This window comes from Ascaphus truei, chromosome 5 (assembly GCF_040206685.1).
Source record: "Ascaphus truei isolate aAscTru1 chromosome 5, aAscTru1.hap1, whole genome shotgun sequence".
Lineage (NCBI taxonomy): Eukaryota > Metazoa > Chordata > Amphibia > Anura > Ascaphidae > Ascaphus > Ascaphus truei.
The window spans coordinates 243,974,004-243,990,594 of record NC_134487.1 but is presented as its reverse complement, the minus strand read 5'-3'; the positions used below and the strand labels follow the sequence as shown (position 1 = coordinate 243,990,594).

Below are 16,591 nucleotides of genomic sequence, written 5' to 3'. Positions count from 1 at the left end.
CCCCACCGACGCGCGCGCATGACACACTGCACTGACCGTAACAATAGGCACAGCCAATACGGTTTCACGCGTGCACGTCGGTTGTTGGTGGGGCTTGCATCGGTAACCTTTTTAAGGACGCCTTGGGACATGACCACGTTTCCACGTCATATGTGGGAGACACTTTGTTTTTATATGTTGAATGCTAAACAATGAGGTGTGTGTGTTACAGTTAGTGTAGCATGTTGAAATGATACTATAAAAGCGATAATAATCTATGATTTAGGACTCCGTCACCAATGTATAGTAATGGTTCGTCATGTAGTATATTGTTATAGGAAATAATGTCTTTGTGCACGCTACATGTAAGCCTGTCTGCAATGTTAAGCTGTATCCACTCATTTGGCTAATAAATGGTGTATATTATTAATGTACACATATATAATTTGAGTAAAGGCATAACGAAATTTGTATTTACCATACTTGTAGAAGTCAAAACTGATTTGGCTGCAACAAGTCACTCCAGGAAGGCACAACAGTATCATCCATGGTTGAGGCAACTGTGGAATCCTGAATCACACACATCTCCATGAGGCCGTCATATGGATCTGCAGTGGCTTCTTCAAACAAGACGTCCGGAGGTACATACAGTTGTTGGTTGTTTTCACATCCACATTGGTATTGGCCATATAAGTTTTGATACATATCATAGTAGTTATGTCCATCTTGCATCTGGTCTTGATGAATGGAAGGTGCAGGTATATCAGCAGACGCGACAGTCTGTGCGGCTTCAATGTAACTGGTATTAGGCAAAAATATGCTATTTAAAAGAAGATATGTTCCATGTTAAGTTTAAATGATGGTGCAACATGCCAGCATCCATATCGTTGATCTTGCCGATCATGGACACGCTCAAAACATTCATTTGCGGATAAAGTGAATTGTACAGAAGTTTAAAAATTTCGTTGTTTGTCAGGGTCTTGGTAGTATGGATATTTCTTTTGGATCAAGTCATAGATTTCCCCCACGGTTGCCCTTTTCTCTGCCATTGACTCGATTGCTTCATAAATCAAAAATTTGTATGATTTACGTGGATGGCTGTGCAATGTGGAAGCTTCTGCCATTTCTTCTCTCTTCAAGTGTCTAAGTTGAACGCATACGGATGTCTGCTGAATGTGTGAATAGTTACATGTTATCTTCGCGGTTTGTTCCAAGGTTATAATACAACCTAACAGTTATACGCCTAGGTTTTCTCCCTCAAGAAATTTGTTACAATAATTGGCTGAAATTCTTTGTCTAAGATACCCTCTTTTCACAGGAATCGAAACGTTACTTTCGGCTTAGGCAATCAAAGGGTTCAAAACACGTTCACTATTTTAATTAAAATAACAATGTGTGTGAAATCAGCTGCAGTGCTATGATGAAAATATTTCTGCTTACACTTAGCTAAAATTAACCATACACACAGATCTCTCTGTCTGTTTTTCTGTTTTTCTCTCTCTCTGTTTCTCTCTGTTTCTCTCTCTTTCTCTCTCTTTCTCTCTCTTTCTCTCTCTTTCTCTCTCTCTCTCTTTGACTCTCTCTGTTTGTCTCTCTTGATATATACATAGATATATATAAATAAATATATATATATATAATTGATATATATGTTGATATATATTTAAATATATAGCTATATATATATAACTATATATTGTGTGTATATATATATATATATATATAGTATGTATATATATGTGTGTGTGTGTATATATAAGACATGCAAATGAACATACAGTAATATTAACAGTCTCTCTCTCTCTCTCTCTCTCTCTCTCTCTCTCTCTCTCTCTCTCTCTCTATATATATATATATATATATGAACAACAAGAAAAGAAAGCGCCCGATCCTAGTGCAGCATGAAAAAATACAATTTAATAAAAATGAATATGAATAAAACCAACAAATGCGAACTCACAAACACAGGATAAATAAATGCATATAATGAGTATACTCATTCGCCAACCGCCCACGTTGTGCCTTGGATGGCGCGCCCTCTCTCTGTCTGGGTTTTCTCAGCTCTGCTGAACCGACATCCAGCAGGGGATACAGGAAAAAGCTCACCACAATGTGACCCGGAAGTCCTCCACAATGTTAGTGTATCCGGATATGAGGTCTGTAGTCCGTGACCCCGCGATGCAGGGGCTGATCAGAGAAGTCTCTCTGCACTCCCAAAGGCAGTCCGTAATGAGGTGGGCAGTGAGGATAGAGTCAAAATATATATCACAGTGTGACAGCAGCTAAAAAACGCTCTTCTCTACGCGTTTCTTCACATAAAGTGATTTCATCAGGAGATCTCCTGATGAAATCACTTTATGTGAAGAAACGCGTAGAGAAGAGCGTTTTTTAGCTGCTGTCACACTGTGATATATATTTTGACTCTATCCTCACTGCCCACCTCATTACGGACTGCCTTTGGGAGTGCAGAGAGACTTCTCTGATCAGCCCCTGCATCGCGGGGTCACGGACTACAGACCTCATATCCGGATACACTAACATTGTGGAGGACTTCCGGGTCACATTGTGGTGAGCTTTTTCCTGTATCCCCTGCTGGATGTCGGTTCAGCAGAGCTGAGAAAACCCAGACAGAGAGAGGGCGCGCCATCCAAGGCACAACGTGGGCGGTTGGCGAATGAGTATACTCATTATATGCATTTATTTATCCTGTGTTTGTGAGTTCGCATTTGTTGGTTTTATTCATATTCATTTTTATTAAATTGTATTTTTTCATGCTGCACTAGGATCGGGCGCTTTCTTTTCTTGTTGTTCACAGATTTCTGGGAGTTCGTTGGTCCTTGATGAGAGCAGCCAGATCCTAGCATGGACCCTTGGTTTGGTTGATATATTTTTACATTTTTCACATTTTTTATTTTTATTTTTATCTTTGACACACTTAGTGTCATTTTTTCTGTATTTTTCCATTCATCATTCATTTAGTATCATTCAGGAGGGATTCATTAGTGCAGTAGTCATAACTACCAACACATGCCATTTTATTATATTTGTATTGTTCACTGGCATATATTTGTGTTTACAGCAGCTTTTTAAACATTGGCACTCAGCATTTTATTATAACATATTGCATGTATTTTTATTAGTGTGAGTCAATCATCCATAATACTGTTGCATTCACTTTTGCCATTCAACTTTGCTATATCCATTTAATACAATCATTTGGTAATTAGTCTGATTTTACACCTGAGGAGCGCAGTCTATTCTTTGTTTGATATATATATATATATATATATATATATATATATATATATATATATATATATAATGTGTGTTGCTACATTGAAGGCCTTGTTGTAATTATCTTAACAGTTCATTACAGTTTTTAACATTACTGGGTGAGTATGCTTGAGGGCCTAATTGAGTCAGCTGTGTAGAAGTTGTATTTAACAACAAACAAGGCCTCTTTGCAGCCATGAAGGCCTGTACTGTTCATTCTGATTATATATATATATTATATATAGAGTGCTAAACTAAAGGCATTGATGTGTGTAAGCAGGCTTTGTTGTAATCATATTGTAAGTTAAATACAGCTGAGTGAATTAGGGGCTCACTCATACTGATACCATAATTGTAGCAAGTGTCCTAACATTAACATCTCATTAACACAAGGCCTGTTTGCTGACAACAGTGGTAGATATATATATATATATCAGTTAATAGATATATACACACACACACACAGTGTGTGTGTGTGTGTGTGTGTGTGTGTGTGTGTGTGTGTGTGTGTGTGTGTGTGTATACATATATAGATAGAGATACAGAGAGAGTACAGATATATTCATACAGATTTACAGATCTGTTATTGTAACCAAAAATCAAACATGATCACATGCCAACATTATGAACTATGAAAGAAGATTATGGTAAGTCATGGCTTACAGAGTTAAGACACCAGAAAACATAACATTAAAATGTATGCTGTTATATGGGTACTTACTTAAAGTTGTGTGTCAATAATATTAGCATGAAATGATTATCTACATTACCAAAATAACCTACATGCATCTCATCTTGAACAAGAGCTAAGTGAATGTCATCTTCCATTAACATGCCAAGTGTGTAATAATGTTGTACCATGAATCAACTGATGATTAATAGATATTCATATGTTATAAAATATGCCTTCATTCAGTGAGCATTTATAAACATTCATGTGTACAAGGACATACTTGAATGTTATCAAGCATCTGTATATTATCATACATACACTATGCATGAAATAGTCTGCAATAAACAACACCAGGACACCACAAAATTTAGTGAATGTGATCATTTATTTTTGTTTATCCTTTTGAGAGCGAGTCACAGGCCTGCTTGTTGGCTGTTGTGTTTGCCTTTTCCCTCTGCCAAGTTCTCTGGCCTTAACTGTACCACTTGTACTGGCCTGTGGCAGTTCTGTGGCACTGGGTGTGGTCTGTGGCACTTCAGTGGCACTAAGTGTGGGCTGTTGCACTTCAGGAGCACTGAGTGTGGGCTGTGGCAGTTCAGTGGCACTGGGTGTGGGCTGTGACAGTTGTGAAACAGTTGATAAACATTGCAAGAGTGATGGTGGAGCACTTTCTTGTTTTTGTGTTTTAATCTTTTTCCAAAAGCTGGTTATTAGTAATTGTTGCCCTAACTTTCTTTTGCGTGTCTCATTTGTAGGTGTCGGTTCCATATTTTGAACAGATGTAAGCGGTTGGATGTTGACAGGGACCTGCACAGAACTTGCACCTAATGTACCGGTATCATCCAGAACTGGGGAATGAAGAACTGATGACTCAGGAGAAAAAGTAGCAGCATGTAAAGATCCATCCTCTGATGGGGTAAAGTGGAATTGTTGTTCTCTTGCTGTACTGCAAAACTGATTTGCTTGGCTTACATTCAGAACTAGTGCTTGTAATGTCCTGTTTAGATTTTGGATTTCTTTAGGAACTTGGATGATGACATTTTTAATTTGTGCCATTTCTGATATTGACCTTTCATGCATCCTTTCTTGCAGTGACATCATCCTTTCAAGCACTGACATCATTTCTGAAAGGCGACGATTTTCTTCACCCAAGATTCGTTCTTCAGAAGCTGCAATAGCTGAGTAGGTGTCACGAGCAGGAGGACTTGAATGCTGGGTTAATCCAGGAGTGTCAACAGCTTCATGGTCACTTGAGTGAATTTGTCCTTGAGCGGCAACATCTGGTTCTACAACTAAAGAAAGACATTATGAACTGCCATGGAACTTTCACTTTGTTTTCACTATAATGATAGTTGTTCTCATAGTGTAACACATAACATGTTTCCATAATTTTTTATTTGTGTCCAATTAAAAGATGATGCTTGAAGTAACAATGATGTTTCGACTCAGTGTGAAAGAAGAATGAATTACAGTTTGTTGTAACATCACAACTCCTAGCTGATACTTTAAAACACACACAATACATGTTGTCAGGAAACACTACATCTTCTGTGACAATAGCTGATGTGAAGTTCATTACATGTGAAAGGTATTTATTTTGCATGGCAAATGAAATTCTTCAAATGTACACATTATACAGTATGTGCTGCACCTCATACACTCACCTTCCATTCTTGATGATGACCTTGATGAGACAGGTGATGAGACATGTTCAGTGTCAGGTGACACAGGAGCTGCAGGAGCACCTATATAGAAGAATAACATTAGAATTTAATTGTCATGTGTACATAATTAACATGAAGTATCTGTAGTGGGAGTAGTTATGGCTAAATATCAGCATCACATAACGAAATGACAATGATATGGTTAGGCCAATCTGTATATTATCCATCTTAACATAATTGTACATGTGAACCTAATCGGCACATTTATTTTAAACACCATACAACATACAATGTTCATGCAGGAATGCGTTGTAAAATTAAGTGTTCTGTTGTACATACACTGCATATGTTGTATGCATACTATAATAATGTACATCACTACCATGAAAGCAAAGTTGATTGTGCTTAGAATTCACCACCTAATTGTGGAAATGTGTATGAATGTGTTTAGAGATCTGTCCGAACATTTAAGAGAAGCAGGTGTAGCGCTCAATGTGGCTGACACTCAGCAACACATGCAGTGTGTCGCTCACAGATGGTACTGGTGTGATAAGGTGGCGTATCTATAACGTTAAAAGAATATATGAGTGAACGAATGACTAACGTACGTTGTAATATATAGTGGACTGGTGGGTGAAAGTATTCAGATAATTACCATTTTAAATGAATGTGATGAACTTCTGTTCACCTTGTCAGCTTCTAACAACTGTAGTCCCTCCCCCAAGACGTGACACCACCCTGACCTTTTATTTGGTTCTAACACCTGTAAGCCGTCCCACAAGACTTGACCCTACCATGACCCTGTGATCTGGCTCTGTGCCTGACCCCACCCCCTCTGTTCACCTCTATGCTGTGATTACATATTAATTGCAGCTGGTTTCACACACCGGTACATGAGCGAAATAAAAATATGAAGTGAGCTACATATGAACACAATTAAATACCATATGGTACAGTTCCTATTTATGCTCACATTATACTACATGACGCGAAAAAAGAGCTTTCATAAAACATAACGAAATGTGTTTGTGCAAATTATTTATGTTCGCCTTTGAATGCACAATATTCCATGCAATACTTGATTAGACAGTAATAGCCTGTTTATAGGTGTAACATAGATTATCACAAATATATATATAGATATATTATATGTATATATGTATCGACACATACATGAAATAGTGAATTATGCATTTGTGTGCACAGACACAGTATAACGAAGTTATACATTACTGTGACAAAAAATGAGTGGGGGTGTGCTTTGTGGTTATGCATGTTAACCCATTGTTTGTACAAAGATTCACACATACATTCAGCTTTCAACTATAGGGCAAAGATGTTGAATGCTTTGTAAGGTAGAAGGTTGCAGTGTGTGTTATTTGGAAGATCATTACACATAATCCCTTTATGCAGGTCAAGTTGTGTATGTTTACTCATAACGATGTCATCCACGATAGCTGAGCCAATACATGTTTCCAAACACACACATGTGTATATATAATTATATCTCTCTCATTATTTTTGCTTATTTTAGGACAACTATATATAAATATATATATATCTATATATAGATATATATATATATAGAGAGAGAGAGACATATATACAGATATATATGTAGGTATGCTTATATTGGGAAAAACTATAAGTTTCAGCGGAAATATAGATACGAATTGTAACATACGACACGTGTAGTTCAGTAACATTTGTCACCTGGTGGAAATTGAGCCGAATAAATTCCGATATCTCTGTCACCTGCCAAACCCTCCACGACGACAGGAAGAAATTTTTCCCGCATCTGCTCCTCCAATGGAGTTAACATTAGAGATTGTGCTGGCGGCCCACCTCCAGTGGCAGATGCATGCATCCGTTGTGCTTGGATGTTTTTCTTTAAGTTTGCCCTGATATCATCGAATCTCTTCCGACAATTCGCCTGGTCCCTGACACGATTCCCACACGCAGACACAGCCAATGTTATTTGATCCCACATTTCTTTTTTTGATGCTGAACTTGTCCTCCCTTGAAATACATACAAAATATATGACGTTAATTATTATTAGAAAAACGAGCACTTTCCTAAACTGCTACCTGTTCCAAGAGATACCAAACATGCTGGTTTAGGTTGAATATGTGTAGAACATGAGCATTTACGTGGAAACATACAAATCTAAGGAAGCTTGCATGAATATTGTATGAACTTTGGCAAACTTTTTAGACTGATTGTTATGCTCGTTATAAAGCATGAAGGATTATGTGTGTAACAATTAAGTTTAATTAATAGATATTAGAGAATAAGAGTTTGATATTAAGACATCTCACATGACCTAGGATAACATGTCTTTGAACAATCAATGCAAAGATAGACTTACCTAGTAAATGCCCAAACAGAGAGTCATAGTGCTCCAAAATCCCTGTGACAAGAACTCTGTTTTCCTCTTCATTGAAACGAGGATTACGTGGCCGCTCCACACGTTTCCTCCGAACACGTGCAGCCCCAGAGCTTGGCTGCTGCTGACTGGACTCTCCTTCTTCCAATGGAAGAGACTCCAAAAGCGGCCCACCACCAACCACCCCACCACCAGACACCACAGCACCACCACCAGACACCCCATCAGCACCAGCAACAGACACCCCAGCAGCACCAGCAACAGAGCCACCAGCAGCACTCACACTCACAGCAACACCACTCGCACTCCCAGCAACACCAGTCGCACTCGTAGCAACAACACTCCCCTGAATCCTACGTTCACTCAGACGCGTACTCACATGACTACCAGTACCACTCACACCAGCATCACTCTTCCCACGCCTTTCGGCCATACCTATAGCACTCACAAAGAACAGAAAAGAAATGTAAAGACAATCGCACTGAACACTTACAAAGTGAAAACAAGACAAAGATGTTAACAAAACAACACAGGACAAACCGCTCACAATACACAACAACTCTCTCAGTCAATATGAAATATGTAAATCGCCCAGCTCTGTGTGTCTCTCTGTCACTATCTCTCTCCCAACAACACAGAGAATGAATAAAAATACACGCTGTCTTTAAATGGGCCGCTCAATCCAAAACATGCTTGCTTTGGCAGATTCAGCAAGAAGTTTCATTGGCGAACCTAACACCACCCTGCCATGCACGCCGATACACCTGTGTGTGATCGGCAAATCATCGGCAGAGTGGGAACAAATGTTTTCGGCTTGATTCGGAAGGGATCCGGCACTTATTGCATACGGCGAGGGTAAATCGGCAGAATCATGCCGATAAGGAACACTTGGCGAGAGGACTTTTTCGGAGCTTACTGCATAGAGCCCTTAGTATTCAATATCCCCTATAAACTTGGGCATGTAATTGAACTGTAGGCTCTGTGCACTTAATGTACACAATATTGATCAATACTAATAAAGTGAGTATATGACCTTTGACAATCAATAAGGGCTAAGGAGAAAAAAAATATAAAAATAAATAGTTGACACAGAACACCTCAGTGTATCAAGCATGTAATGTGTTCTATATACATGTGCCATAGACTAGCGGGTCCCCACTTGTTCTGAGTGACAAGTACCTGATGGTAGCAGGGTAGAAACTCCCTAAGCGGTGCTCCTGAACACTCTCTGTCCAGTTTACATATAGTGAAAACAGGGAGGGGGGTGTAAACAGCCCAGTTGATTAGGAACAAACCACAAACAGTGCAGCTTTGGGGAGGGGAGGACTTTGTATTATGTTTATATTTGCTTAATTTGGATACCCCTCAGAGATGTTTTAAGGTTTCAAACTTCCAGTTGCTGAGATACCGTTAATTTCTTGCCCAGTGGACACAATACACCCACCAAAGTCAGCTTTGTTCTGTGGGTCAATAGAAAGCAACTCTGTCTATCTGTTGTCTGCGTCCTTACTTTTGTATTGCCGTTATAGAATTAATTGGTTATGTTATGCTATCAAAGAAACCCAATAAAATTTGAGTTACACAAAAAAAAAGAAAGCAACTGGTATTTGAAATTTATTGTTTTACATGTAGCCCCTTTTCCCCGTACGTAAAGGAATCACTGGAACTGCTTTTACCTATTAGCTACCAGAAGGCCTGAGCCTCCACCACTGGGAGCCTGGGGTTATCTCTTGGTCGCCTCGGTGCAGCGCCTCCACCTGCGAGGGATCCCAATGTAGCGGGATAAGCCCTCACAGGAACCCAAATATTAAATACACACAAAGGTATATAATAACGCTTTACTGAACAATAACATATGACCTGTACCCCACAGTATATGTCACACACCACCCCAAATACACCAAGTGAGTGCCCCCCAAATACATAGGGTGCTCAGCACCAATATCCCTGATGTTGTTTCAATCAATGTCAGGGCCCACCCAAAAGTGCATGGAGTAGCGCTACCCCGTGGATCATTGGTGCACTTAGATGGTATTTCTGCCCGGATACTACAGTACCTGGGTATGCTGTTAAACACAAGGGATTCGCCTGATCCAGCGACGTCGTCGTCCGCGAAGGCGTCCGCCTCTGCATGGGGTGAACTCCCGTTGGAAGGTCTCACCTTTAAGAGTCTGTATTGTGAGTGGTCTGGTCTAAGATTCACAGCACAGCGTCTTGACACAATACCCTAGCACTACTATAGCTATGGGGGAATGTCCCTATCTGGGGGCCTTTCCCTGTAGCAGCCACAACCTGAATGGGAGTGGGGCCTGTCTGGCACCTATGGGGCAATCTGGGCCTAGTCCATGAGCCACTGGCACCCGGACACTAACTTCCCCTTCTTAGTCCTGGCTCTAACTACCACCTCGCGCTCCTACGCGCCAAACTGCCTCCCACCCCTCACGTGAATCCTCTCTTCTTATTAGTTTACACTGTCCACGTAATCGGCTGCCCCAGAGCACTCTGGGTAGAGTAGTCCCCTGCGGAGCAATAGGGAAGATAGTCGCCATTACTATCGCGCCAGTGCGCATGCGCACCTTCCTCAAATGTCGCCGCATTCCAGGATTCTCATGCGCATGCACAAGCTGTGTACGGCGCATGCGTGAGAACAAATGGCGATCCGCTTCCGAGCACGCAGACCTGCCACAATGCCACCGCAGCTGCAGTAGCCTCCCCCTTCCCTGCCCCCGCATCGGAGGTAAGGAGGGGGAGGGGGAGGGGCAGGGGGACCCGGCTACATACACACAAAAAAACTACAAAAATCTAGAGAATAGACGGTTCCCCCGGACATTGGTGGACCTTGGATTAACTCTCAGTGACCCCCCTATCCGAATAGATTTTAAAAAAGGGCATTTCTGGTTTTAACCCTTTGAGTGCCCTGGGATGTAGCTACTATGTCATGGGCTCTGAAAATCTGGGTGCACCATGATGTAGTAACTACGTCCAAGCAAAAAACACTTGTTGCCTTAGTGGAGATAATATCCTGTGCTCATATGGAGCTCAGGACATGAACTGAAGTGATGGCGGATGGAAGGGGGATGATTCATCCACTACAGTTATGTCATCGGTGATGGAGCGATCATGTGACCACTTCAGAGAGCGTTCAAATGACCGCAAGTGCTGGAGGGGCCACAGCTACTGAAGTGGTTTTTTTTTGTTTGCCCTGGCTTTAGGAAGACTTGACATGCCGTCCTGATTATGAATGAAGCCAATGGAGAAGTTTGTGCTGCTTTGTAGTCAACCAAATACCTAGTTGTAAAAATAGTGTCAACTACAATCTTAACAAGCAAAACACTTTTTACCATGGTTGAATTCGGGAAGTATAACCAAATTTGCCTAAAACACACTTTTTTTATTTCAGTTGCATGTAATTACAAAAATTCTAAAGTAGAGCACTGTAACGGTTGAGCTCCCACAGGCCCTCTTTCTGTGTGAGAAAGCTCCCAGCTGTCAGTGTAATGGAGGTTACGTGAGACTGTTCCCGTGGAGTTTGCAGGCGGAGGTTGTGCAGGGCTGTTCGCTTCTACTTGCCTGGTTGGGTATGTACTTAGATCGGTTCTGGATCCTTTCTTAGTACTAATGTGGATGCGGCATTGTCCTGCCTTAACCCTCCGCCATATGTTGGTGAAAGCCAGTTTTTTAACCCTCGTTTTAATTCTTTACTTGTCATTTTTGTCTTGATTTGGTTGCCACTTGGTACATCCGTAAATCGTTATTATTTTTAACATTAAAGATCCTTGCCCCTTAGTGCGCCTGTCTGTCATTTCTTTTCTTGTCTGTGAGCTCCCCTTTGGGAGCTCACGTTTATAGGGGGTGTGTGGAGTCCCCCTGACTGACGGCAGCAAGAGGAACTATATACATGGACAGCCCTAGCGCAGAGTGACAATTCTGTTTATCGTTTGTCAGTGTAATGTGCTTATTTGCCCGGCATGTTTTGATAGTTTTGCCCCTTGTATATTTTTGCTTCCTGGACCTGTATCTGATGGACTATGCTACATACAGCATAGACAGGACAATATTTGGGCATTTTGCCCTATGTTTCCAGGTCCTCTGCACCCAGGTAATGACATTAGGATAACTGGGCTCTGTGCAGAACTCAGGACAATGAGCACCCTGCTGGGAGAGAATATATGCTCCCCCTATCTTGGCTTTTGTTTCTCCCAGACTTTGTGGTGGCTCCCTGGGACTCAGTATTAAAACTGCCGCTGATCAGAGTTTAGCAGTTTGTGTTTTTGTGACTTGTTACGAGAGTTACTGTACTGTAAGTGCAGCTGTCGGTGGCTAGACCCTCAATTGGTTGTTGAGTCTAACATGGACTTTGTATTTTCTTCTCCTGCACAGATCCCGGAGGACATGTATCATGTTGTCTTACTGTTAGCTCCATATAAATAAATGTTGGTTTATTAAACCCTTGTGTTCTATAGTGATTGTATGATCCCTGGTAGTCCGATCATCCCTGATTGTGAGAAGAACAAAATCTGATCTAAAAACGGTCAGGTAAACCTTTAGCAACATTTCAAGCAATTTGTTTTGCATCACATTTTAACATATGTACTGCTGCGACACACTTTATTCGAGCAAATACCCAGTATGTACCTGGCAGATACCTGGAATGCGCCGCTCCTCACCTCTGACAAGCCCCGTTGCATTTGCCTTCCCAGCCTGGGTTCATGCCTGGCTTATGGGCGGCTGATCTGTTAAATGATAATGATTAGGATATAATAGGCTGCAATGCTTCGCGTGTCTACCAGATGGCATAAATTCATGAATTGTAATGCAATATATATATATATACTGTGCAGTATTGCAGCCTTTGGGAATAAAATGCTTCAATCCCTGCCTGAAAAATAACTCAATGCACTCGGGCAGAAAACAGTCACAAACCTCAATACACCCGGGTATACCCGAATTCGTGGGACCAGCCGAGCTCGAATAAAGTGTGTCGCCAGTGTATATGACCCCCATAACCTGTGTCTGCTCCACACTATCTGACTTTGTTAATTACAATAGCTAATACAAAATCTCTAGCGGGCTTTGAGTGCCATATTGTATACATTAGCAAGTGTAGCGCTGCTTCCCCCCCCCCCCCCTCTCTGGGAGATCTGCCCTTGCCACCGGTGTCTGTGGGTGCAAGTACCTGTTGATGTCCAGGAGATGCTGAGGTTCCGCGATGTTGTGGGGAAACAGGACAGGCTTTAGGTGTGACTTCATTGTTCTCTTCTCTCGAGCGCCTAAATCTACCACAGGCTCGGGGGGTGCTGGAGGCAGTCCCCATGATAGAACCTTTTCATTCTCTCTCCAAGTAACTGCATCCTCAGGCCAGAGTATATTCAACAGGAGTCTTTATTGCATCCACTGCAGGCAGTACATACACACAGCAAATACTCTCATAGATCCCATGCCTATGGATGGTCTCTGTGTTAGATTTGTCCTTAGACTTTATCACAATCCCCAAGTGGGACTGTTTGTATAATCCCACCCTACAGGGTGAGACAGCACACTTCCTTCACATGTGCTCTCTCTGGCATGCCTCCTCCTTAGTGCAGAAGGGGAGGGCACCAGGTCTGCACCAGGATTGAGCAACACACAGACCCTGTCACACCTCCACTCCTGCCAAGGAAGCTGCAGAGGGGGGTAAACCCAAGATGGGCCTGACACTGCCTGCACCTACCAGGACTTACATGCCAGGGAGGGCAGATATATAGCCAGCCATGACTACACAAGCATTCATATAAAAAGCCTTTGCAGAAGTCCTGAATTCCGAATCAAATGCTAACACAGTAGGTAAGGTGTTACAGGGATGAAGAAAGCTAGAAATAAAGGACATACAGTAATTGACTTATACACAAATCTCCTAATTTATCAATTGGTATAGAATGATATTCATTTCATAGTCAAGAACATACTCCTTCCCACAAAATTCAGTATTGCACAGGACCTAAGCTAACAATCAAATTTGTTTTAAAACATACTTGAAGCAAATAATATTTAATGTGTTTTTGGAAATATAAATCAGGATGTGGTGCATGTTACTTCCCAAAAACTGCATTACTACTAACGTCATTACTGAAGATGAAACAAACATTGGTCTTCATGGTAACGGGTTGATTTGTAACAGATTGCACAAGATGATAGAAAGACATGTGTTACTTCCCGAAACTCACGCAGACAGTGAGTTTAAAGGTAACCCTGTCTAAAATTCGTTGACAATTTAACATGCAACAAAACTCTAAATGATAAACACTATTCAAGCCAGTTTTTATGCTGGCTGAGCCATGGTGTTACAGTACATTCTGAAGCTCAGCTTTGGAATAAAAGTACATTACGATTGTGTTTGATTTTGTATGCTGGAAACCTTTCTGGTTTCGATGCACTGTAATGTAGTACACTGTAATCAACTTGTTCATAAATCTTTTGACTCACATGTGTTTCTCCTAAAGTGGCAGTTCCCTTTCAAGTCACTGAAGGATACAGTATGTATCACGATGGTGTAATTTGCATCCAAAACATGGAGCAAAGTTTTTCGTCTGCATTCATTTGTGCCAGTGCCATGTGTACACTAGAAATCAGTAATTTTGATCCTTTCATTTGGTGATGATCTTTTAGGAACAGGGTTTAACACCACTTCCGACTTCCCGGACTTACAGTATTTGTCACAAATAGATATAATTTTTTTTATACAGTAGCGGCAGCTTTTATTGCTACTTTTACCGGTGGCACTCCGGGATCTACTCCAGCTGGCGCCCGGTCTAGACCGCGCGCCGCAGCGTGTTTCTCCGCGCACCACCCTCCACTTCTCGCGCATTTTAGCCCCCCTTCCCGACCCCGGCTCCTGCTCTGCCCCTCTGCTTCCCCGCACCCCCGCTTACCTCACTTTAAACTCCAGGGGTGTCGGGGAAGCCGGGCGCGCACGTGACTGTGACATCACAGTGACGCCGCGATAAGCCGCGTCACCACGCTTCCCGCACGCATCCTGCCGTGCGGGAAGTGTTAGAATAAAAGCTGCCGGTGCTGTACATCTCAAAATAATATTGCACTGACAATCTCCCGTAAAACCATAACAATAAAACCACTCCTCAATATGCTGACTAGAGATGGGCAAATGTTTCTGGCGGATTTGGGTCTGCCGCGGATCGGCCGGTTCCTATGGTCCACGGATTTCTGCAAATCAAGAGATGCTCCAGTGCTGCTGCTGTGCTAGTGCTGTGTCCTCTGGATGGTGCTGACAATGCAACAATCTGGGTGAAAGATTTGCTCCACTTACCTCATCTTGTCAAGATCCCATTTAATGGACGACAACGTTAAGAAAATGCAGCGTCTCTGGACACTGACTCCTGCTGTGGTAACCCATGTCTATGTCACATGAAATGCGTTAAAGTATTGTCTTGATGTACGTGCAATACTCACCTTTACATACAATGGGCTTATTACAAACTTTAATATACTATGCGAGTTGTGCGCTGTCTTTTCTCCATTTTTCTGGATCCTTTGTAATATAAATACTCAAGAATTTTAGTGAGCGCTTTTTCCAGCGGTAGCAACATTAATACTTAAGAGCTTCCTTTAGGAACTGGTACACTCCTATTGCGAGATCCTCTGATTTAGTGGAGTTCATTTGAACTCTTATACTATACTAACATTTTGTAACACTGGTTGTAGATTTGATAGGGAAATCAGTGGATTTAATAGGATTCAAAGCATACCAACAGTGAATTGACAGCTTATATTTGGAGGCAATGGAAGGGAGAGGTAAAACTAGCAACTTAGGCTGAATTGTCCCTAGATCGGGTTCTGACACCTTAAATATTGTGTGCGTTAAGAAAATGATGCGTTATTATTTGTTTGAATAGAGCTGAATTCATTTTTTGTGTCAAATATCACATAGAATTAGCGCAATCATTGGGTAATGGGAGCAATAATGTCTGCTATATCTGTATATGAATAGACTTATGACCAATTTTACAATGGCTATTTCCTCTTGGGCTACGTAATTCTAAGGAGCTAATTTACTAAATGGTGTAAGTTGTTCATGTATAAAACCTATACCAAGTGTCATGATAATATTATGAGTATTTTTTATCAATCGGGTGCTTTAGGGGTTAATGTGGTTACCGTTTGTCTTAAAAATATAATATATTGGGTTTATGACAGCTCTAAAAAGAGGTCTTAATTGGAGGGCTTTCACTTATGGCCCATTTAAAGTACCATATGTGTCTATGGGACTGATAGAATCTAGAAATAAGGGCATTTGTTTTGCCAGAGATGGGATTAAATTATGGCTCTCTTGACATGTTTATAAACAAACCACAAAGTCAACTGTGCCTTGAATTATCAATTGTGCATCACAGAGAGGGGTGACACACAATCACCACTTTGTTGGAGGACTTTATTAAAAATGAAGATATCAGGTTATAACCTCTAGTCTAAATTATAACGTTTTGATATTTGTAATCGTTTCCCCCTGCCCCTGCACGGCTCCGGTGTCAAATGAAGTAGTGGGGTCACGTGACCCACGCTGCGTCATTTGACGCCAGTTGCCATGGAGACGCGTTGCTGGAACTCAAGGCAAGTTAAAA

General features: G+C 41.3%; 1 long non-coding RNA gene across 1 annotated transcript; it reads left to right on the top strand.

Annotated features, from left to right (window-relative positions):
* Positions 1–487: 487 nt before the first annotated feature.
* LOC142494554 (uncharacterized) lies at positions 488–5,332 on the top strand. Its single transcript, XR_012801527.1, has 3 exons — positions 488–620; positions 4,681–4,841; positions 5,018–5,332. It is a non-coding gene; the product is annotated as an uncharacterized LOC142494554 (long non-coding RNA).
* Positions 5,333–16,591: the final 11,259 nt, after the last annotated feature.